The sequence below is a fragment of the Odocoileus virginianus genome, chromosome 30 (genome assembly GCF_023699985.2).
Source record: "Odocoileus virginianus isolate 20LAN1187 ecotype Illinois chromosome 30, Ovbor_1.2, whole genome shotgun sequence".
Classification (NCBI taxonomy): Eukaryota; Metazoa; Chordata; class Mammalia; order Artiodactyla; family Cervidae; genus Odocoileus; species Odocoileus virginianus.
Genome location: NC_069703.1, coordinates 9,103,148 through 9,127,505, shown reverse-complemented (window position 1 = coordinate 9,127,505; position 24,358 = coordinate 9,103,148). Strand labels below are relative to the sequence as shown.

Genomic DNA, 24,358 nt, shown 5'->3' with positions numbered 1-24,358 from the left:
GAAATGCAAATCAAAATCACAGCAAGATATAATCATGTTCCTATTAGAATGTCTACGGGTAAAAAGATGGGCTATGCCAAGTATTGATGAGGAGGTGGAAGAACAGGATCCCTCATAAGCTGCTGGTGGGAATGTAAAATGGTGCAACCACTTTGGAAAAGAGTTTGTCAGTTTCTCAAGAAGTTAAGTACACATCTACTGTCCCACACTTACATAGTTGCTAAGACACAACTTTATTTTTTTTTCCATTTATTTTTATTAGTTGGAGGCTAATTACTTTACAATATTGTAGTGGTTTTTGTCATACATTGACATGAATCAGCCATGGATTTACATGTGTTCCCCATCCCGATCCCCCCTCCTACCTCCCTCTCCACCCGATTCCTCTGGGTCTTCCCAGTGCACCAGGCCCGAGCACTTGTCTCATGCATCCAACCTGGGCTGGTGATCTGTTTCACTATAGATAATATACATGTTTTGACACTGTTCTCTCAAAACACCCCACCCTCGCCTTCTCCCACAGAGTCCAAAAGTCTGTTCTGTACATCTGTGTCTCTTTTTCTGTTTTGCATATGGGGTTCTCATTACCATCTTTCTAAATTCCACATATATGTGTTAGTATACTATAATGTTCTTTATCTTTCTGGCTTACTTCACTCTGTATAATGGGCTCCAGTTTCATCCATCTCATTAGAACTGATTCAAATGAATTCTTTTTAATGGCTGAGTAATATTCCATGGTGTATATGTACCATAGCTTCCTTATCCATTCGTCTGCTGATGGGCATCTAGGTTGCTTCCTGGCTATTATAAATAGTGCTGCGATGAACATTGGGGTGCACAAAGACACAACTTTAAATCTGCACATTTGGGTAACCCAGACTTTGGAGGGAGCTTCAAGTTTGTGGTTTAGTTTCCTTCACAAGAAAGTGTTCTTCAGAGGTTTGACATAGATAAAATTCTGCCAATGTGACATTGTTGTTCCTGTCAATGTGAGGTTTCCTGTTGCTGATTGGAGAGCCATATACAGCCTCTAGTTTGAAAGATAATTTTATATCTTTCCTAAATCACAGCATTATTTGAAGAGTAGCCTTCATTCATTCAACTTCTATTAAATACCTATTCTGAGTAGTAAATGTTTGGTCCTCCAAACTTAAGGAGGCATAAAAATCTTAACTAAAGCTCTAAACAAAATGTTTTTTTTTCTTTATTAATTTGATCACTTTTAAACTCCCTTTCAGTATATCATTATTTTGCACATTTATTAACTGTCTATTCATCATCATCTAAAAATCTTTTAATAGTGCAACTACATTTGAAACATTTTTTTTCCTAGCCTAGTTCAGTTCTTCCATTATCATCTCTGATTCATATTTTCCAGTGAAAAGCTATTTTTAATTAAATACATCTTCATTTTAGAGTCTTCAAGACAAAATTTCAGCTAGCAGGAACCTGACTGATATGTCAAACCTGAAGATGAATTCAATGCCTGTTCTGTTTATGCAAACTCGTCTTCAGACATGCACAGTAGCTGGGTTCTCAGATCAGCAGAGGTGATATGAGAAGCACATTGGGTCAAGCCTCTATCATGAGATCAAGGAAAATCCGTATTCTCGCCAGTAAAAACAGCAGCGTGTTTTCAAATCTCACAGCTCCCAGCAAGCCCTAGTGTCTCCATTTGGTCTGTGAAGCAGTTAAGCTCACCCTCTCCTGCTGTTGCGACAGGCTTTGTCTATGCCCTAGCAGCACAAATACCAAAGGAAAATGGGGCCAGTAGCTGCTTTCCTTGCTTTGGAGAAAACAGACATGGTTTCACAGAAAAAAAAAAAAAAAAAGACAGCTGATCTTTTTAGCCCCCTTGGTTTCTTCTCCCCAAGTTTTACAGCTCTTTTTATCTGTTTTTTTTTTCTTTAAAGTTATACACACATTTTCAAAATGTGCTGCATAATACAACTTCATACATTTAGGAGGCTGACAGCTGCCCTCTGAGGCACAGCCTGACAGCCTAAAATCCAGAAATCAATCATTTAGATCTAGCGATGCTCTGCTATTGCTCCTGGTATGTACTGCGGCACCCAGGAATCACTTATTTGAGATGTGCCATCGTAACTCTGATAGATTAAAGCACCACATCCAGGAAACAATTGTGTTTGGGGGGAGGGGATGCTCTCATAGATCTGCCATGTTACAGCCCAGAATCCAGCAGCCAACCAGGCAAGTCTGTGCTGAATCGGAGCTTCCAGAAACCTGTGAAGCAGCAGGATGACAGCTCTGTTCTTCAACAGCCCATTATGAACTAATTAGCATACATGAATTGCAGATTTGAAGCATTAAAGTGATGTACAAATCATTAATTTTTTGTCAAATCCATGTCATCCTTGTGTATGCCTTCCTATTTTAATGTTGCATGACAGTGAAAAGAGGTACAATCCTCTGTATATAAAGAGGAGAGATTTGGTGTAGCTGATATAATGAGATCTATTTAAACACTATGTATTTTCCAGCTTTGAATATATCTACTTGGAAAAATGCTACACTTGTCCCATTAGGGTTAATTGTAAAAGGATGTTAATATATTCAAAACCCCAGGGGTGGTTCTACATGTTGTCTGAGTGAAACAGGAGATGTAAGACCAACTTCACATTTAAGCTTGCTTTTTAAAAAGTCCTCTTTCTGATGAATAAAGAGAGCCATAAAATCTTTCTCACTGACTGTGGAAGGTGTCACTATTCAGAATGGGAGCTGAGCTTTGGGGTGGGTGAGGGCTCGAACACAGCAGATCTATTCTCATTAACCCAATGCCAAACTTAATTTATAAAGATGTACAATGCAGTGCAATGGAAAAGGGAAAATAACATCAAAGCTGATTTTCACACTGGAAAAGGCTTCTAAATATTAATTTGTGGGTTTTTTGTATTGTCTCTGTGTATTTAATTGCTAAAGCTATTTGTACTTAAGCAAATGCTTGGTGTTTCATTTGAATTTCCTTTTTTCTTATTACAGGGGAGTCACAATGCTTAATTTGTTAGTACTGTAATAGTTGTCATGGTAACAGACTCTAATGTTACATATAAATATGTATGTGGTATGTATATATGAACATATTACAAATATATAGTACGAATGATTATGACTTGATACCAAGAGCATATTTGGAAGATTTAGCTCTCAAGGAAAATCCTAATTAAAAATACAGTTATATTTTATGAGCTTAAGGATACTGGTCACAAACTCAGATCTCCTTTTCATTTGGGAAAAAGGCAAGTTCTGGGGAAAGGGGAGATGTTTGCCCTCTTCTTGTGGGGTCTCTTCTCCCTGAAAGCAGAGTCATACATGCCTAGAGTTATTAACTCTAAAGACCTTTTTCTTCTTTCCACTTCCTTCCCCACCAAATTTTTTTTTAGCCTCAAAAAGTACATAAAATGAAAACCAAGACCAAATCCCAGGGGCAGATCCTTTTCCAAAAACCATTCTTATTATAAAAAGAATACAGAAGGATGCATTGAGGAAGGAGTAGTAGAGGGTGAGATGATCTGTTCCATATTTGTATTAGTAAGAGAGGTGACTTCATAATAATGAAAAATATGCACATATGTTAACACTTGAGTTTGGCATTCCATGCAACTCTCAGTAAACAATGAAGGTCGATTTGTACAGTCTTCATTTTAGAGGTAAGGAATCTGAGGCTCAGAGTGGAGGAGTGAAAATTGTCGTGAAGTTTAGATTTACCAAAGCCCATGCTCTGTACAATGTCATGTTGCTACTTTGAGGCCTTCTTTAGTACAAGGTCCCAGAGCCATAAGTGTCCTCCTTCCAGGCTTATTAACATCACACCTGGTCTCTGATACAGTTGAAGCTAGGTCAATGAAAATGATATGTCTTATGCTGGAGATAACTTTGGTAGTAAACAAAGAATAAACCTGATCGAAGGGGAGAATAGCAGAATCAGTTGGTATTGTTTTCAGCTTCCTGTAACAATAACAGCAACAATAAAGCTACTGCAGCTTAATTAAATAGAGGTTTATTTTTTGTAAATCATCACAAATCCAGAGATAGACAAGTTTAGGCTGGTACAGAGAATTCTTAAACCTATCAGGGACTTGGCAGTTAAGCAGTTGTTCATCCTTCTGCTGTGCCATCCTTAGCAAGAACTTATAATCCCCAGGCTCATGAGATGGTTGCTACCCCACTGGACATCACAACTACATTCAGGCAGGGAGAAGAAGAATGAATAAAGGGGAAATGCATGGAGGGCTACAGTCCATAGGGTTGCAAAGAGTTGGACACAACTGAAGTGCCTGAGCGTGCATGCACACGTGAGCCAGTAGAACTTGTCTCCCTCCTCCCTCTGTCTTTGTCTCTCTCTTCTTTTGGTGAGGAAAAAAAAAATCAGTTTTAATATTTTGATTCTATACATTGTGCTCTGACTCATCTGTTCTCTTGGTATTAGCCAATGAAATAGCAAATCTTCTGATAACTCTGCAAAATATAGAACACTTCACAAATATGTATGTCACCCTTGCACAAGGGCCAGGCTACTCTCTATATTGTTGCATTTTTAGTATTGCCAGAGCAAGCCCAAGCTTGTATCTTTTTAGCAACAAACAATAACTTTTCAGGAAGGCCTAAGCAAAAGACTGTGCTTACTTGCACATCATTGGACAATCTTGGGTCATATGGCCAGCCCATAGAGGCAAGGAAGTCTATGGAAGTGAATCATCTTAACTGAGCCTACTCCTGCCCTTGGTAAAATGGGAAGTTCTGTTAGTAAAAATAGAGAATGGTTGTTGGGCAGGCAATGAGCAATGGTCATCTCCGGTGGTAGATATTTCCTTGTGACTTCATCAAGAGTACACACCAGTGTGGAGAAAGAAGGCCTTCCTATCAGGGAAAAATATTAAGTGGATATTCTGGCATATGCTTAAACACCATCTTGGACCTTACTCATTTTCTTACTATTTCTGGAATCTTCAGTCTCCATTTTCAGAGGTCTCCTCTATTTAATTCTCCCAAGTTGGAGTACTGATATTTGCCTTATTGACATTTAACTATTGCCTTGCTTGCTTGCTATCTCTATTCCCCACATAGGATGGTGGCAGTGTTCACAGTTTGAAGGATCTGATTTTTCACCAGCTGCATAGCAGGCAGTCAAAAACAGAATTCACAACAGAACTGGGTTAAACTCAGTTTCACTTCTTATAACCTGAGTGACTCTACCCAAGTTTCTTAACTTTTCTGAAACTTGGTTTCCTCATATGACAATAAAGATAATAAAAATGCCTTCCTCAGAGGGTTTCTATGAGGAAGAAGTAAGTCAATGCATATAAAACACATAGAGGGATATCTGATACATAGCAAGCATTAGATTGATTTTAGCTATTATTGTTATTGTTGTTGCTGCTATTAATCAAGTTGACCTGGATTCAAATCACTGATATACCATTTTCTTAGTTAAGTTATGAAAAGTCTTTGACTCTCAGTTTCATTATCTAGAAAAAGGTCACTGGGTCATGTAAGAGATGGTAAGTATGTAAAGCATATGACAACTGTTAGTCAGTTGTGTCTGACTCTTTGTGACCCCATAGACTGTAGCTCACCAACCTCCTCTGTCCATGGAATTCTCCAGGCAAGAATTCTGGAGTGGGTAGCCATTTCCTTCTCCAGGGGATATTCCTGACCCAGGGATCAAACCCAGGTCTCCCGCATTATGGGCAGATTTTTTACCACTGAGCCACCAGGGAAGTCCTGAGTATATGACAAATTGATCGATAAATAGCAAGATTAGTAAGCACTACTAGTCGCCTGTCACTTTCCATTTCCCTACTGCCTTGCAGCTAGGGGATGCGAAAGTCAATGTAAATTTAACTCCCTAGCGAGACTTTTCCTTCTGATTAAAAAGGCAAAAACATATTTTGTGAAAGCTCTTTGCTCTCTGTACTTCCCCATCAGATGCCTGGAGATACTACACTGATCTTGAAAATATGGGGGCAAGGGCCACAAACAAATGATGATGGAGCAGGAAGATAGGCTTTCATTCCCAGATTGCATCACTGAGGCCTAGTACCAGCTTTAGATTGCCCAATTCTAGATGTATTATATGAAAAGAAAAAAACCTTAGTGGTTTAAACCAATATTTCTCAAGTTTTATTTTCAGTTCAGTTCAGTCACTCAGTCATGTCCAACTCTTTGTGACCCCATGGACTGCAGCACACCAGGCCTCCCAGTCCATCACCAACTCCCAGAACCTACTCAAACTCATGTCTATTGAGTCAGTGATGCCACCCAGCCATCTCATCCTCTGTCGTCCCCTTCTCCTCCCAACTTCAATCTTCCCAGCATCAGGGTCTTTTCCAATGAGTCAGCTCTTCACATCAGGTGGCCAAATTATTGGAGTTTCAGCTTCAATATCAGTCCTTCCAATGAACACCCAGGACTGATCTCCTTTAGGATGGACTGGTTGGATCTCCTTGCAGTCCAAGGGACTCTCAAGAGTCTTTTCCAACACCACAGTTCAAAAGCATCAATTCTTCGGCACTCAGCTTTCTTTATAGTCCAACTCTCACATCCATACATGACTACTAGAAAAACCATAGCTTTGACAAGACAGACCTTTGTTGGCAAAGTAAGGTCTCTGCTTTTTAATATGCTGTCTAGGTTGGTCATAACTTTTCTTCCAAGGAGTAAGTGTCTTTTAATTTCATGGCTGCAGTCACCATCTGCAGTGATTTGGAAGCCCCCCAAAATAAAGTCTTTCACTGTTTCCACTGCTTCCCCATCTATTTGCCATGAAGTGATGGGAGCGGATGCCATGATCTTAGTTTTATGAATGTTGAGTGTCAAGCCAACTTTTTCACTCTCCTTTTTCACTTTCATCAAGAGGCTCTTTAGGTCTTCCTCACTTTCTGCCATAAGGGTGGTGTCATCTGCGTATCTGAGGCTACTGATATTTCTCCTGGCAATCTTGAGTCCAGCTTGTGCTTCATCCAGCCCAGCATTTCTCATGATGTACTCTGCATATAAGTTAAATAAGCAGGGTGACAATATATAGCCTTGACATACTCCTTTCCCAATTTGAAACCAGTCTGTTGTTCCAAGTCCGGTTCTAACTGTTGCTTCCTGACCTGCATACAGATTTCTCAGGAGGCAGGTCAAGTGGTCTAATATTCCCATCTCTTTCAGAATTTTCCATAGTTTATTGTGATCCACACAGTCAAAGACTTTGGCATAGTCAATAAAACAGAAGTAGATGTTTTTATGGAACTCTCTTACTTTTTCGATGATCCTACAGATGTTGGCAATTTATCTCTGGTTCTTCTGCCTTTTCTAAATCCAGCTTGAACATCTGGAAGTTTTACTTTACATGCTGCCTAGCACAATCCATAATGACATTGATTTTAACTTTATGGAAATTGCATTAACAATCATCATCATCATCATCTCTGTCTATATGGTTCTAGGATGCCCACATCTGTGTTAATTACCAAAGGGCTTGATCGAGGCTCCATGGAAGAAACTTAGTCTGTAGAAAGTATTGCTTAAGACTCCTTGGGTCTTCAGTTCTCATAAGGGCAGTGGAGGAACCTTGATTGCCTCTGGAACTTGGGGGCAAGGACTATTCAGTAGTCAGAACAAACCATAGAGTCCTGAGGGGACTACTCACCCAGGAGAGCCTTGTGTATCCATTGAATCCCACTGAATCCCTCTGGGTATAGAGTCTGGAGATCTGTGAGGTTTATACCAAAAACACCTGGGTGAATTTAAGAATATCTACCAGGGGGATAAAAAGAGATCAATGCTGAGCAAAGGGTAATGTTGCAAGGATTATTCTGTGGATAATGTAACCGCCACTAGAGATGAATGAGGAGTGACTGTGTTGAACACAATCTCCTCACCAGCTTATATTAAAAATAATTTTCTACCAAATTTAGTCATACATAAAGGTGTATATTAAACATTTATTACAAAGCAGGCACAAAACAGCACATATAACCTAGTTTATAAATTTAATGAAATTTCAGCTATTGGCCTTTTAGGTTGCATGCAATGTTCACTTGAAGCAGAAATGACCATTTTCTAGAGGCAGAGTTCCATTAACCTTATAGTAGATATCAGGCCCTGGCATCCTGAAGACTAAGCCAATGGCCAGGCACAGGACAATCTAGGAACAATATCTCTAAGGGTACAGGTCACAGGGTTTTCTAGACTTTTACTGTTTATACAGTGGGAGGGAGAGTCTTTAGACTATGTTATACAATCCATGTATCTTTAAATTCAGTATTTGCACCAGTTAAAACCCATTTCTAATATTCCTAATGCAAATAGACAAGTCATTAATTTTACCAATGAAAATCCATTTTTAACAGACATTGTACTAATTAAGAATACTCTGGTAGTGGTCTTGGAAGGCTAAGATAGCTAAATCCTTGCTAGGAAGAAGCCCTGGGGGGTGAAATTTCTGAATAGAAGACTAATGACACATAGGGTTGACATTTTGATTAGGGCAAATGATCATCCTTCAAGTGTAGCTTAAGCTAACTGACAAATCCTAACTTTATACTCCTTATAAACTAAAGAGGATGTTTAAGTTACACACATTCTATTAAGCAACTCATATAACTAATAAAGGACAAAATCAGATTGGCTCCTCCGACTCCCCAGTTTGAAAGTTCTTACTACTATTGTATCCCAACTTGACATTAATTCTACAAACAGTCCACACTCATAACCCTAAGAAGTAGCCTATTCTAAGTTAGCCTATTATCAAAAATTTTTCTACTTAAAGTAAAAATAGCAAATTTTGTAGCTGCTATTTATCTTGGAGCATCATTGTAAATGGCATTAAGGTAGAATTTAAAAAACAGAGCATCAGGTAATGAAAGTTTAGATTTGTAAGATGTGGTCAAATGTAAAATAACAAATCATTGACTATTAGAAAATAAGAGAAAACAGGATAAACATTGATGACAAGTTCAAAGCAAACTTTGTATTTCTATCATCCTTCTTCTATTTTGACACTGGTGTCTGTATTTTGCAGGCCTACTCTGATTTCATAACCATTTATATTAACCTCTTTGATAGCTTTTTTTTTTTTTTTTTAATAAGTGACTACACTATGTATGGTTGCTAGTTTATTTTTCCAGAGGAAATTCTGGGAAAACAAAGAGTTCCCAAATATGATTACTGGTTTGTAGTGGTATTGTCTACACCAGTGATCTCCAACCTTTTTGGCACCGGGGACCAATCTTGTGGAAGACAATTTTTCCATGGACCAGGGGAACCAGGAACCTAGATCCCTCCTGTGTGCTGGTGGATACGAGTGATGGGGAGTGGCTATAAATACAGATGAGGCTTCACTTGCTGCTCCCTGTCACTCACCTCCTGCTGCACAGCCCAGTTCCTAAAAGGCCAAAGACCAGTACTGGCCTGTGGCCCAGGGGGTGGGGATTCTAGGTTTATAGTTTTGAAGAAGCCAAGACAGATTATGCTGTGGGAATTCAGGGGTCATCTGAAGAAATAAAGAGGGTATACACCTGCCATTCCTATGCTTCTTCCAAGCTGGGCCCAGAGATCCAGAGGGGCCAAGCTCACACAGAGGGGAAGCCTTTCAGTTCCTACATGTGCGTCGTGACTATATGTAAATGTGTTTAGGGTTCTTTGGCTTTTCATGTTTAAGTAAATCATTCTTAACTGTGAGCTTATGTTTGCTTGATGGTTGTGGAGGTGAAGGCTGGAGATTGCCAATAAAATTTTTGAGAGGGTCTTGTTTTACTGGAGAATGAGGTTCAGTAAACATGAGCACATCAACTGAAGCCAAAACTATGATGAAGTTGTTGTATTTCTTGAGGGAGTGGTGAGGAGTTCAGTTCAGTTCAGTTCAGTTGCTCAGTTGTGTCCGACTCTTTGGACCCCATGAACTGCAGCACGCCAGGCCTCCCTGTCCATCACCAACTCCTGGAATCCACCCACCCATTTCCATTGAGCCAGTGATGTCATCCAACCATCTCATTCTCTGTCGTCCCATTCTTCTCCTGCCCTCAATCTTTCCTAGCATCAGGGTCTTTTCCAATGAGCCAGCTCTTCACATGAGGTGGCCAAAGTATTAGAGTTTCAGCTTCAGCCTCAGTCCTTCCAATGAACACCCAGGACTGATCTCCTTTAGGATGGACTGGTTGGATCTCCTTGCAGTCCAAGGGACTCTCAAGAGTCTTCTCCAACACCACAGTTCAAAAGCATCAATTCTTCGGCACTCAGCTTTTTTCACAGTCCAACTCTCACATCCATACATGACCACGGGAAGGAAAAACCATAGCCTTGACTACACTAACTTTTGTTGGCAAAGTAATGTCTCTGCTTTTTAATATACTGTCTAGGTTGGTCATGACTTTCCTTCCAAGGAGTAAGCATATTTTAATTTCTGGCTGCAATCACCATCTGCAGTGATTTTAGAGCACACCAAAATAAAGTCTTTCACTGTTTCCACTGCTTCCCCATCTATTTGCCATGAAGTGATGGGACCGGATGCCATGATCTTAGTTTTATGAATGTTGAGCTTTAAGCCAACTTTTTCACTCTCCTTTTTCACTTTCATCAAGAGGCTCTTTAGTTCTTCTTCCCTTTCTGCCATAAGGGTGGTGTCATCTGCATATCTGAAGTTATTGATATTTTTCCTGGCAATCTTGATTCCAGCTTGTGTTTCATCCACCCCAGCATTTCTCATGATGTACTGTGCATATAAGTTAAATAAGCAGGGTGACAATATATAGCCTTGATATACTCCTTTCTCTATTTGGAACCAGTCTGTTGTTCCATGTCCAGTTCTAACTGTTGTTTCTGGACCTGCATACAGATTTCTCAGGAGGCAGGTCAAGTGGTCTAGTATTCCCATCTCTTTCAGAATTTTCCACAGTTTATTGTGATCCACACAGTCAAAGGCTTTGGCATAGTCAATAAAGCAGAAATAGATGTTTTTCTGGAACTCTCTTGCTTTTTTGATGATCCAGCAGATGTTGGCAATTTGATCTCTGGTTCCTCTGCCTTTTCTGAAACCAGCTTGAACATCTGTAAGATCATGGTTCATGTATTGGTGAAGCCTGGCTTGGAGAATTTTAAGCATTACTTTACTAGCGTGTGAAATGTGTAATTGTGCATTAGTTTGAGCACTCTTTGGCATTACCTTTCTTTGGGATTGGAATGAAAACTGACCTTTTCTAGTATGGTGGCCACTGCTGAGTTTTCCCAATTTGCTGGCATATTGAGTGCAGCATCATCTTTCAGGATTTGAAATAGCTCAACTGGAATTCCATCACTTCCACTAGCTTTGTTCATAGTGATGCTTCCTAAGGCCTACTTGACTTCACATTCCAGGATATCTGGCTCTAGGTGAGTGATCACACCATCGAGATAATCTGGGTCATGAAGATCTTTTTTGTACAATTCTTCTGTGTATTCTTTCCATCTCTTCTTAATATCTTCTGCTTCTGTTAGGTCCATACCATTTCTGTCCTTTATTGAGCCCATCTTTGCATGAAATATTCCCCTGGTATCTCTAATTTTCTTGAAGAGATCTCTAGTCTTTCCCATTCTATTGTTTTCCTCTATTTCTTTGCATTGATCACCGAGGAAGGCTTTCTTATCTCTCCTTGCTATTCTTTGGAACTCTGCATTCAATTGGGCATATCTTTCCTTTTCTCCTTTGCTTTTCACTTCCCTTCTCTTCACAGCTATTTGTAAGGCCTCCTCAGACAATCATTTTGCTTTTTTGCATTTATTTGTCTTGGGGATGGTCTTGATTCCTATCTCCTGTACAAAGTCATGAACCTCTGTCCATAGTTCTTCAGGCACTCTGTCTATCAGATCTAGTCCCTTAAATCTATTTCTCACTTCCACTGTGTTGTCATAAGGGATTTGATTTAGGTCATACCTGAATGGTCTAATCGTTTTCTCCACTTTTTTCAATTTCAGTCTGAATTTGGCAATAAGGAGTTCATGATCTGAGCCACAGTCAGCTCCCGGTCTTGTTTTTGCTGACTGTACAGAGCTTCTCCATCTTTGGCTACAAAGAATATAATCAATCTGATTTCGGTGTTGACCATCTGGTGATGTCCATGTATAGAGTCTTCTCTTGTGTTGTTGGAAGAGGGTTTGCTATGACCCGTACGTTCTCTTGGCAGAAGTCTATTAGCCTTTGCCCTGCTTCATTCCATAACTCCAAGGCCAAATTTGCCTGTTAGTCCAGGTGTTTCTTGACTTCCTCCTTTTGCATTCCAGTCCCTTATAATAAAAAGGACATCTTTTGGGGGTGTTAGTTCTAGAAGGTCTTGTATGTTTTCGTAGAACTGTTCAACTTCTGCTTCTTCAGCATTATTCTTCAGGGCATAGACTTGGATTACCGTGATATTGAATGGTTTGCCTTGTGAAAGGTTGTTACTGAACAATAAGACACGGGATTCTTGGCCCCCGAAGGAGATGAATTCAATCCGGGGCCAGAGACGAGGCTGGATTGCTCAGAGCTTTTGTGTAATAAAGTTTTATTAAAATATAAAGGAGATAGAGAAAGCTTCTGACATAGGCATCAGAAGGTGGCAAAAGAGTACCCCTTTGCTAGTGTTAGCAATGGAGTTATATACTCTCCAATGAATCCAAAGAATGTATGGAGGTTGTAAAGACCTCATCAGACCCACTCCCATAAGTTACATTTTAAGGTAACAGAGTTGGCCAGAACGTTTAATCCAAAGATTGTCCTCGGGCAGGATACATCCTTGTAAAGACCAGGCCTACTCCCATAATTAATGTTTTAAGATAACAGAATTAGCCAGAGGGTTTAATCCAAAGACTGTCCTCAGGCAGGATACATTATTGTTATATAGTCACTCACAATCTGTTAAGAAAAGAAAGGGATGTCATAAAATTTATAATGGCACCAGATAATTCATCCCTGGCCATAAAATGATTGACTTGAATCTTGTAGAAGGGCAGATTACCAACAAATAGTTTCATTTACATAGATTAGGGGAATAATACCTGAGTAAATAGGTTGGGCCGTTTGGGAGAACCAACTTGAAGATAGAGTCTGGGGTACATTAACATAGCTTAACACAACATTTCCATAAGAAAAGAAATGTATTGGTTAACCTAAGGTTTGAGAGTAGTTAGCTTCAGGTGAAACCAGGTGTCAGGGCAACACAGCATTTTAAGAGAAACCTCCTTTTAAATTTGTATAGAGAAGGAAAAAATATATCGCTGGTTTGTTTCCTCCTGCCGCTTAAGAGAGAGAAAAATGTCTGGGACTTGCAGCCTCTTTCCTCCGTTTGGAGACCCCTGGCCTTCCTGCCTGTTACCCTCTCACTTGGAAAGGAACAGAGATCATTCTGTCGTTTTTGAGATTGCACCCAAGTACTACATTTCGGACTCTTTTGTTGACTATGATGGTGACTCCATTTCTTCTAAGGGATTCCTGCCCACAGTGGTAGATATACTGGTCATCTGAGTTAAATTCACCCATTCCAGTCCATCTTAGTTCTCTGATTCCTAGAATGTCGATGTTCACTCTTGTCATCTCGTTTGACCACTTCCAATTTGCCTTGATTCATGGACCTAACATTCCAGGTTCCTATGCAATATTGCTCTTTACAGTATTGAACCTTGCTTCTATCACCAGTCCCATTCACAAATGGGTGTTGTTTTTGCTTTGGCTCTATCCCCTCATTCTTTCTGCAGTTATTTCTCCACTGAGCTCCAGTAGGATATTGGGCACCTACTGACCTGGGGAGTTCCTCTTTCAGTATCCTATCATTTTACCTTTTCATACTGTTCATGGGGTTCTGAAGGCAAGAATACTGAAGTGGTTTGCCATTCCCTTCTCCAGTGGACCACATTCTGTCAGAATGTGAGGAGTAGGTAACATTAAGTTACAGCTAAAGAATCTGATCAGAGAAGGCAATGGCACCCCACTCCAGTACTCTTGCCTGGAAAATCCCATGGATGGAGGAGCCTGGTAGGCTGCAGTTCATGGGGTCGCTAAGAGCCGGCCATGACAGAGCGACTTCACTTTTCACTTCTCACTTTCACACATTGGAGAAGGAAATGGCAACCCACTCCAGTGTTCTTGCCTGGAGAATCCCAGGGATGGGGGAGCCTGGTGGGCTGCCGTCTATGGGATCACACAGAGTCGGACACGACTGAAGTGACTTGGCAGCAGCAGCAGCAAAGAATCTGGTACTTCCCCATACCTCCCTCACCAAAAACAAACAAACAAACAAAAACAATGGTATACTATCTCACATTTTGTCCATCTGTGAAACAAAGATAATTCTTCAGTTTCCTTCATGGCAACAACAAAACAAAAGCTCCTATAAAAGGCTTAGTTGGACACTAACTGTTAAGTCAATTCTTAATGATAATCTACTGAAGTCTTTATTGCTTCATCTCCTGGGAATTAAAAACCACTGGGCCTTCCTTGAAACCCTCCACTGAGAATAGCATATGGCTCCTAGAGTCTGTGCAATTAAGTTACTGGAAAGGAGGAGACAGGGAAATTGTAGACCTTTGAACTGACAGATGAAAACAAGAAACAAACAAACAAAAAGATAGGTGATAGGTAAATGGGTTAAATGGTTAAGCAGTGACCCATCTGAGTACTGGTTCTTTCTCTATTAAACCTAATATCAAAGGAAGAATGTCATGATACGGAGTTCAAAATACCCTAAGCTTAAAACAGCTTTGGAAAAACCAAGCTGGTTTAACTGATATAATTATTGTGGATTCATTGAAGTCTGAACAGCAAAGTATTTAAAGCACTGTCAGGAAATATTAAATCTCCCTTCTGAGACTAGGATGGAAAAAGGTAGGACAGCTCATTTTTTACATTAAAGCAGGATTGGGCCTGATGAGTATTTGAAATATTTCTTTCCCAATTTGGGGTGGCATTAGATTTTGGCTAGTAAAATATAAATGAACATCATTTGTACATGACAACTGCTGAGCCTAACGACTTAAAATTCCCTGAATGTCTTTTCTTTAGACGGGTTGCCAGATTCTCATCATCAAATCCAGCAGAGCTGACCAAAGGCAGCTCTGTGGTGGAGGCCCCACCTAAGCTGTGATGGGTTAGAGAGATAGCGGTTTGTCTTGTGCAGACATGAATCACCATCAGGGCCATTACAACATTTCAAGCTAGGTCACAGTACTCCAGATCACTCTACATTTTGCTCTGAGGCCAGGGAGCTCAGAGACTTGCTGTTGCCTGTTTGTTTCAGTGGAAATCAAATCCATTTCAGCACTACTTCCTGCTGTTTCCAGTTGAAACCAAAGAGTTGAAGAGAAATACACAAGCATCAAGGGTTAAAGCCACAATACTAAAAATGACTAATCTAGTAAATGGCTTTGTTTATGATTTAGAAAACGGATTAAGACTAAAAAAAAAAAAATTAACTATCTTTTTGTTTGTCCTTGGAGGGAAATTTAATCATGGTTAGTCCTTGCCATTATAATGGTTTCATTGAAGCTACTTCCTAGGCTAAAGGAAACAGTTCATTACGTACAAACTAATTCAAGAGATGAGATTGATTTGTCTCTTTCTGGAATCAAGGTCCTTATCTTTCTATTAGTCTATTTTAAAAATATGGTGGCCAGATTCAGCTAAGACTCTCAAGCTCTCTCTAATACCCTCCTCCCCATGACCCAACTTGATTTCAAGATCTTGTCTAAAAGATCTATTAGAACAAAGAGCCTACTAATTAAGCAGCTAACCCAAAGACTGTGCCTTTAACCCGGGGGGACTTGTTTTATTCCATTAATTTGAGACCTGTTACTTTATCTCCAGTGGTAATTGGTGTGTTGAGGCTATCTGTACCTGCTTATGTGGGAGGAGATACAGTTTACTGTAATTTGGACTCAGTTTTATACCACAGTTTAGACTGGCAGGTCCCAGATTTTTCTTTGTTAGAGTGATCCTGAAGAAGCATCCTTGATGGTGTTTTGGAACACTGTTTCATCTTTATCTGTGATCCATGCAAACGTTTTGTGTTTAGTTGAGGCTGTAGCTGATAGAACCAAAACGCTTAGCAGATTCTGGATTGATTCTGCTCTCTACCACCCAGTTTGCTCTTTGCTGTTTGAATGGAGCATGAAAGGTCACAGTAAATAAATCCTGGCCTGGGTTTGCAAAAATGTGAATAGAAGGTAGTCAGTCATGGTAGCTCCCTTTTGTGAGAAGGTTATTAAAGTTCACTGGAAAACAATTTCCACAATCTCACATTTATAATTGAATACTGCTGTTGTGAGGTTTCAGTGAGATGAAGTATGTGAAAGTGCTTTGTAAACTGCAAAATAAAAAGTTTGAAAGAAGAGCCATATCGCTGTTAACTGGGGTTCCTGCTGAAAAATAGGATTGTGGGGGAAACTGTCTCATTTATAGAGTTTTCTAATGATTGAATTTTTAAAGCTACAAATACATGTGGCTTATAAAATCAGCAAGATATGCAAGAATCTTTCCTTTTTAAAGTGTTTTCCACAGGAAAGGATGTTAAAAATAGGCAGTCTTTTGCCATTAAAATTCACTGTGCCTTGGATTTCAAATGACTAAAATAGGGGTAATTATCAACAGTTTTTCAAGAAAAAAAATCAGATATCTCAAATATCATATAAGAAGTTAAGAGGGCTTTCTCGGTGGCTTAATGGTAAAGAGTCTGCCTGCAATGCAGGAGTCATAGGAGGCTCAGGTTCGATCCCTGGGTTGGGAAGATCCCCAGGAGGTGGATATGGCAACCCACTCCAGTATTCTTGCCTAGAGTATCCCATGGACAGTGGGCTACAGTCCGTAGAGTCGCAAAGAGTCAGACATGACTGAAGTGACTGAGCACACATGCCCGAAGTCAAAAACACAAAAACTGAAATTAGATTTTTTTCAGAATCATAATATATTCTATAGGTATAATTTGGAAACTGTTTAAGAAATTTTGAAATGTCTTATTTTGCTTTTAGCTGTTCAGTTCATTTGCTCAGTCATGTCTCACTCTTTGCATCCCCATGGACAGCAGCACACCAGGCTTCCCTGTCCATCACCAACTCCCGGAGCTTGCTCAAACTCATGTCCATTGAGTCAGTGTGCCATCCAACCATCTCATCCTGTCACCCCATCCTCCTCCTGCCCTCAATCTTTCCCAGCATCAGAGTCTTTTCCAGTGAGTCAGCTCTTCGCATCAGGTGAAGCTTCAGCTTCAGTCCTTTCATTGATATTTGGGATTGATTTCCTTTAGGATTGACTAACTTGAGACAAATACAGAAACTGAAATCCCAGATACATCAGAGAGGCCTAAGGGAACCCCCTTGCCTAGGGGACAAATATCCCACCTTTTCTCCCTTTTTTAAGCATAACAAAGCTTTATTAAATGTTTTCTTTGCAATGTTGTGTTAGTGTGTGCTGCACAACACTGTGAATCAGCTGTATGTACACATGCATGCCCTCCCTCCTAAGGCCCCCTCCCACTACACTCCCCATCTCAGCCCTCTAGGTCACAGAGCAGTGAGCTGCGCTCCCTGGGCTTTATAGCAGCTTCCCACTAGCTACCTATTTTATCCACGGTGGTGGAGATATGTAATCCCAATCTCCCAATTTGTTCCCACCCTCCCTTTCCCTCTCTTCTGTGTCCACATGCTCATTCTCTACATCGGCCCCTCTTTTTCTGCCCCGCAAATAGGTTCATCTGCACCATTTTTCTTGATTCCATATATATGCTTTAAAATACAATATTTGTCTAAGAAGTCCTCACTCTGCTGTTTGCTCTTCTTCCGTGTTCTCATTCTGGGCTCCAGACATCCACTCTTCATTTGGACTGTGGAGTCAGAGGATTCATGCTACCTGTTCTTATTAGCTGTTGGAACCTGGGACCATGATTTAAGCTTATTGTAGCCATCTCTGTTAAACAGAGGTCTGGAGCGATTAAATGCGATTGACAACAAAAGCCACCCAGAAAGTACACTGTTGCTGTTTCTCAGTTGCTCAGTTGTGACCAACTCTTTGCAACCCCCTGGTCGGTAGCACGCCAGGCTCCCCTGTCCTTCACTATCTCCTAGAGTTTATTCAAACTCATGTCCGTTGAGTCGCTGATGCCTTCCGACCATCTCATCCTCTGTGGTCCCCTTCTCTTGCCCTCAGTCATTTGCAACATCAGAGTCTGGGAAAGATCAGAAAGTACGTATACATAAACAAATGTAAGATAGAATTTTATTTATTTCCTTTTCCCCATTACCTTGTCCCCATTGCCATTCATGCAGCCAGAGACCCATTGCCTAGGGACTTTGTTTGCTGCAGTTAATCTGATAAAGTAAACTCTGCTTATGTGTTAAAAGGTGCTAATAAGTTAACTTAGTGCCCTTCTCAGGTAATATATTTACATTTGGAAGGAACTGAAAGGATCTTTTTCCTTCTTAGCTTTGGGAAGGGGAGGAGATGGTGGGAGACATTTAGTGTCAACGCTCAGGACCTTCCCCTTGATCCAAACTCTCTGATGGGAGCTCCATAGTCACTGTTTTTAAAATCCACACAACAAACCTTTGAGATGTGTACATGGGAAAGATATCCTAACATGTTTTGTGTAAGTGAATCAGTTCATTAGGGAAATTTGAAGGTTATAGTGTGATCGAAGCAGGGATGGGCACCATGATTTGGAACTTGCATCTTAGGAAAAAAGCTGTCAATTGCAGTTCATTATTTAGTGCTTTGTTTATCTTAATAATGGTAATCAGAATTTTAAGAATGTGTATTCAACCCAAGGCTAATGATAGTGCTGGAAGGGAAAAGAAAAGAAAAGGACTTTCTCTTTTAGTTAAAAAAAAAATGTATAGTGAACCACCATTTATTCGGCATTTGTCAAGGTTTCTCATTACTTGTTTTACCCATCTCCTCTTTTATTCTGAAATATGTTAAAGGGAATTAATGACTTTATGTTATTTTGCTCCTACAAAACAATGGTGAAAATGATAATTTTTCTTAAACTTTTTTCTCATTGACCAGGGCTGATTACGCTGAAACACAATTCATACAGGAAAGTTAGGTTCAATGCTTCATTTTCCCCTTTAATGGCCAATTGTCAGAGTGAAGTATTGTATGCTGATGACGTCCAGTGGGGACCAAGGAGGGTGTGTGTGTGCGTTGCATTTTGATTTTTGCTTTTATTGCTTTGACCATTCCTCTTTGTTTCAGTTCCATTATGAACTCACAAACTTTTCAATGTGGTCAGTCTTGCAGCAGATGTCATTGATGCCCCCCTGTTCACGTCACCCCAACACTCACCATTCCTGAATAGGAAGATGGCAAACACCTGCAACTCTTCACCTGAGGATTTTTATCTCATCTTTTGAATAGGACAGGCAGGAAGTGCCAGAAAATGGACACATTGGGAGCCTCTCTCAGTCAGGGCTAGAGAAGGACAAGTCTGAGATGTGCTCTATAACGATTCCCGGAGGTCCCAGCAGGGCTGAACCCCAGTTGCCCTCCACAGTGACTTGATTATTAATGTACCTTCTATTGGCTTCCTACCCTTTCCTGTCTCGCTGTCTCATTCTCTGACCCCTCCCTTCTAGAACCAGCCCCCCATGAACCACATACACTCAAATCCTTGTTCAGAGGCTGCTTCTGGGAGAGCCCAGCCTAAGGATATTGATACCAACAGTTGTTATAGGAAACAGACACTCAGAATGAGACACGGGTGGGAAAGACGGGCTAGCCCCACTTAAGTCAGGTTATGATTACCTTTGGCATGGCAAAGTTCTTGTTTCTTAGATTTCACCTATTTTGGATTGAGAAGGGCATCCTGTGGAAGGAGATGTGTTGGTTTATGCAGTGGCTCCAAAGCTTGAAAGATACAAGGACTGGGAAATTAGTTGCTGTTGTTAACATGCAAATGAAGGAAGAAAATAAAAGATTCAGATCAACAACCTATCAATTCAAGGTGTGGTCTGAAAACCAAATGTATCAGTGGCATTGTATAAAAAGATCCAGAAGGCTGTGCTAATAATCAGACCCAAGATTTAGATATAAGTGGTGGAACTATGAAGTCAGCCTCTTGAAGTCATCCATGACTTGAGACCTAGAATGAGGACTTCTGGGAGGAGGTGTTTGAGCTCTGTCAATCCCTAGATTTCTCTGACCCCTGGACCAGTAGAGATGAGCCTTTCCCCTTGGCTGGAGGAAAGCAACCTTGCAGTTTCTGAAGACTATGCAAGATCCTTTCCTGCAGTAATGACTTCAAGATGTTTGTCCTCCTTGAGATCTCTACTTTTTCTGGACTTCTTCACTGCTTTAACATTTGTGTTGTCCAATCTAACAGCCACAAGCCTCATGAAACTATAAATGAATGCAAATGAAATAAAATCAAGAATCTTTTCTCTGTCACTAGCCATATTATATGTTCTCAGTAAATACTTATGGCTAGGAGCTACCATGTTGGACAATGCAGTTAGAGAGTTTCATCACCACAGAAAGGTCTATTAGACATAACTGATGTAGACTAGGGTTGGCAAACTTTTTAAGAGAGTCAGAAATTCAATATTTTAGGGTTTGCAGGACATAGGGCCCTTGTTTCTACTACTAAATTGTGCCTCTGTAGCATGAACATAACCAGATAATACGTAAATGGGTGTGGCTCTGCTTTTTAATTTTACATCAATTTTCAGTGTCCAGCTCATGGGCCTTCATGGACCCACCTTTGGTCTATATAAAAAACTAGGGTCAAGTCTTACTATAGTGCAAGTACAAAGCACTGTTCGTACATCAGATGAGTGTAATATCCATAATAGGAAAATAGCTGGAATGACAATGAGGACCCATGAACCACAGGATTCTGGGGAGGTATCTAAGAGACTATGCTATTCCTAGGGGCAAGAAAACTGGGCATTTGATGATTCTGTTGCTTGACTCATATGATCAGAACATCAATAGTGGGAGAGTAGAAAGTTGATGTCAAGTACCACCTTGGAAAATTACAATTTCTCACAATGTCCAACACTATGGGAAAAGGGGAATTATTCACCAAAGGGCTTACATATGGGGGCTTCCCTGGTGCCTCAGATGGTAGAGACTCTGCCTGTAATGCAGCAGACCCCGGGTTGATCTCTGGGTCAGGAAGATCCTCTGGGGGAGTCCATGGCAGCCCACTCCAGTTTTTTGCCTGGAGAATCCCATTGACAGAGGAATCTCCAGACTACAATCTGTGGAGTCACCTAGAATCAGATATGACTGAAGCGACTTAGCACATGTGTATGCACACATGGGCTTATATATACCAACAAATTTCAAGGCAACATGCTTGGGAATGCAACTTGAGGCTGCTCAGAGAGGAGGAATATAAGGTTTGATAAGGAAAAGTGTATTGATAGGAGTGCTGGCAGGATCTACATCCTGGCAAGGGCTACTGGAGCCCAGCCTAATCTACTGCAGCAACGGCAACTTAACTCACAAGCCTCCCATTTTCTGGAGGCCTAGAGTAAATAAAGTGAAGATGCCAGAATTGTCTTGGCAGCATATTAAGGAAAGGGTCAAAAGGATCATAGATGTGGACATCTATGAATGGATTTATTACATAATAAAAAAGTAAAAAAAAAAAAACACCAGCTATGTTCCCTAGAGGGTCCAGAAGATATCCCTTCACTATTGCAATAGGGGAGGAGAGAAGTTAATGGTGGTTATCATTTGTGAGCCAGGCAGGGTGAAATGAAGGTTATTACAGACCCAGACTACTTAGCATCATTGGGGATGATGAGCCTCCAGCCCACTAGAGGCCAGGTGGCAGCATTTAACCATCAGAAGCAAGGTGAATATAATTTCCATAATGGGTGTACAGCTAGAATAACAATGAGGAGCCCATGCCCCACAGGAATCTGTGAAGATATCTAACAGATCAAGGTATTCCTAGGGGCAAGACAAGTGAACCTCTGATGATGGTGTTTCTTGACTTTGTTATAGCCATGCTTTCCGGGAAACAAACTCACTCAGAAGGACAATGCAGATAGTGGAGTGCAGTTTATTACACCAGCAGACCCAAGACAGAGTCTCCTCTTAGCCAAGGACCCCGACCAGCATTTGTGAAAATCTTTTATACCCCATGTGTACATGTCACCACCCACCACCCCAATCCCTTGGTGCTTATAAAGGAAAGGTAAATACAATCACAATAACCCCATCATTCACGTGTTATGTGTTCAAACAGGTAATAATCAATAAGCCCGCAGTTACATTCCAGCCAGTTAATAACCGATAAGGCTGTGCTTACATTCTGATACATACTGTCCGGAGGCAGGGGTGATCAGTGTCTGTTTTCTCTTAGATGATGAGTAACCTGGATGTGATCTTCAAGGTTCCCCTGTCCGGAGGGGGTCTTATCCTTCCATTGTCACTCCCACAGGCACTAAGCAGAGAGTTCAGAGTCCACTGGAGAGGCGGCCAAGCACGATCAGCACGGACAGGCCTCAGATGGAGTCCAGGCCCTATGAATTCCTTCTTCAACTTACATGACAAAAAATCAGTAGTGGGCCAACAGAAAACTGATGTCAGATGCTGCATTTTGGAAAATCACAGTCCCTCACACTATTCTCAGACCCAGAATCCACTAGTTGAAGGGAAAGTTATTTCCTTTGGAGGAAAGGTGCTATGATGTCACAGAAGTATGACATCACAGAGCAGTATGTGATGTCATAGCAGTAGCTACTTCCCCAATCTACCCCCAAAGGACTTACGGTTGTTTACCTGATAATGGCACACTCAGGAAAAGCAGATTTTCCAAGGGCTATTGGGTACTGGATTATAGATGATAGTGATAGAGTATCATCTATCAGGGCTATGGAAGTCGTGTGATAGAGTCCAGTCCCAAGTCCATCTTACAGTGAATACAGTGGATCTGTGGGACATGCAGTGATGATTTTTCAAGCCCTAAATGCACCATTAGGCTGAATTTACCTAGAGGTTGACAGAGCCCTCACATCCATTACTTGACTGAGGAGTGTTATGTTAGAGGAAGGTAGTGGAAGCATGGTGGCAGGATAATGGCTTTGCAAAGATGTCCATGTCCTACTCCCTGGAACCTGCAAATAAGTTAAGTGACATGGCAAAGGGTTAAGGTTGCTAACCAGCTGAACTTCGGCCAAAGAGATTATTCGAGATTAACTGGGAGGCCCAAATGTAATCATGGGTCTATAAATGGAAAAAGGAGTCAGAATAAAAAATCTGATTTAAAGAGAGATCTGAAGATGATATGATGCTGGCTTTGAAGGCAGAGGAAGAGGTCATAAACCAAGGGATGTAGAAAGACTTTAGAAACTGGAAAAGTCAAGGGAAGAGATTCTCCCCAGATCCTCCAGACTGAATATAGTTCTCCCAATACCTTGATTTTATCACAGTGAGAACTTCAAAACTGTAAAATAATAAATTTCTGTTGTTTTAAGCATGAAATTTGTAGTAATTTGTTATAGCAACAATAGAAAACTAATAGAGGACGCCCTTAAATTTGCACCACTACCCTCCACCTGGCAAGGAATTAAAATTAAAACAATATTGCATCCGGGATGAATGGCAGAGCTGAGTACTGATCTCCAGACTTACAGGTTGCTGAGGTGGTGGATACTATTCTTTTTTGATTCACTGTGTGGTCCCTGAAAACTCAGATGGATCATGGCAGAGGATGGTGAACTATCACAAGCTTAAACAAGTGGAAGCCCTAGCTGCAGCTACTGTGCCAAATGTGGTATCTTTACTTAAAAAGGTCAAAATAGCCTCTAGCTCTTGGAATACAGCTATTGATCTGGTGAATGCATTCTTTTCAATTCCCATAATGAAGGAGGATCAAAAGAAGTTCAGATTCACCTGGGAATGAGAAGAGTACATGTTCATCTACAGTTATGCCCCAGGGTTATGATGCTTTCCTAGTTTTGATAGTCTTGACATTCCAAAAGATAGGAAGTTGATCCAGCATACTAATGTTATCATGTTAGCCAGAACTATTTAGCAGGAAATGGCAAGTACTCTTAATGTCCTGAAACAAGTGTGCACACCATAGTGAGAAAGAAATCTTATGATGATCTAGGGGCCTCCCACATTGGTGATGTTTTTAGGGATCTAATTGTCTTATTGTGCCAGGACACTCCCTCCAATATAAAAGACAAACTACTGCATCTTGAACCTCCAACCATGAAGAAAAGAGATATGAATTTTAGCACTATTTCTTCATTTTAATTTTTTTCATATAGTAAAAAGTATAAATCTTAAAATATTATTATGTATATATATATGTGTGTGTATATATATGTGAAAAAGTGAAAGTGAAGATCGCTCAGTCATGTTCAACTCTTTGCGACCCCGTGGACTGTA

General features: G+C 40.5%; 1 long non-coding RNA gene and 1 pseudogene across 1 annotated transcript; both read right to left on the bottom strand.

The window, feature by feature from the left end:
• Window positions 1-4,482: 4,482 nt before the first annotated feature.
• Window positions 4,483-4,583, bottom strand: LOC139032300 (U6 spliceosomal RNA; annotated as a pseudogene).
• Window positions 4,584-18,054: 13,471 nt separating this feature from the next.
• On the bottom strand, window positions 18,055-23,170 carry LOC139032132 (uncharacterized). The gene is made up of 3 exons (XR_011484656.1): window positions 22,283-23,170; window positions 19,751-19,884; window positions 18,055-18,173 (listed from the first exon to the last, which is right to left on the bottom strand). It is a non-coding gene; the product is annotated as an uncharacterized lncRNA (long non-coding RNA).
• Between the last annotated feature and the right edge of the window lie 1,188 nt (window positions 23,171-24,358).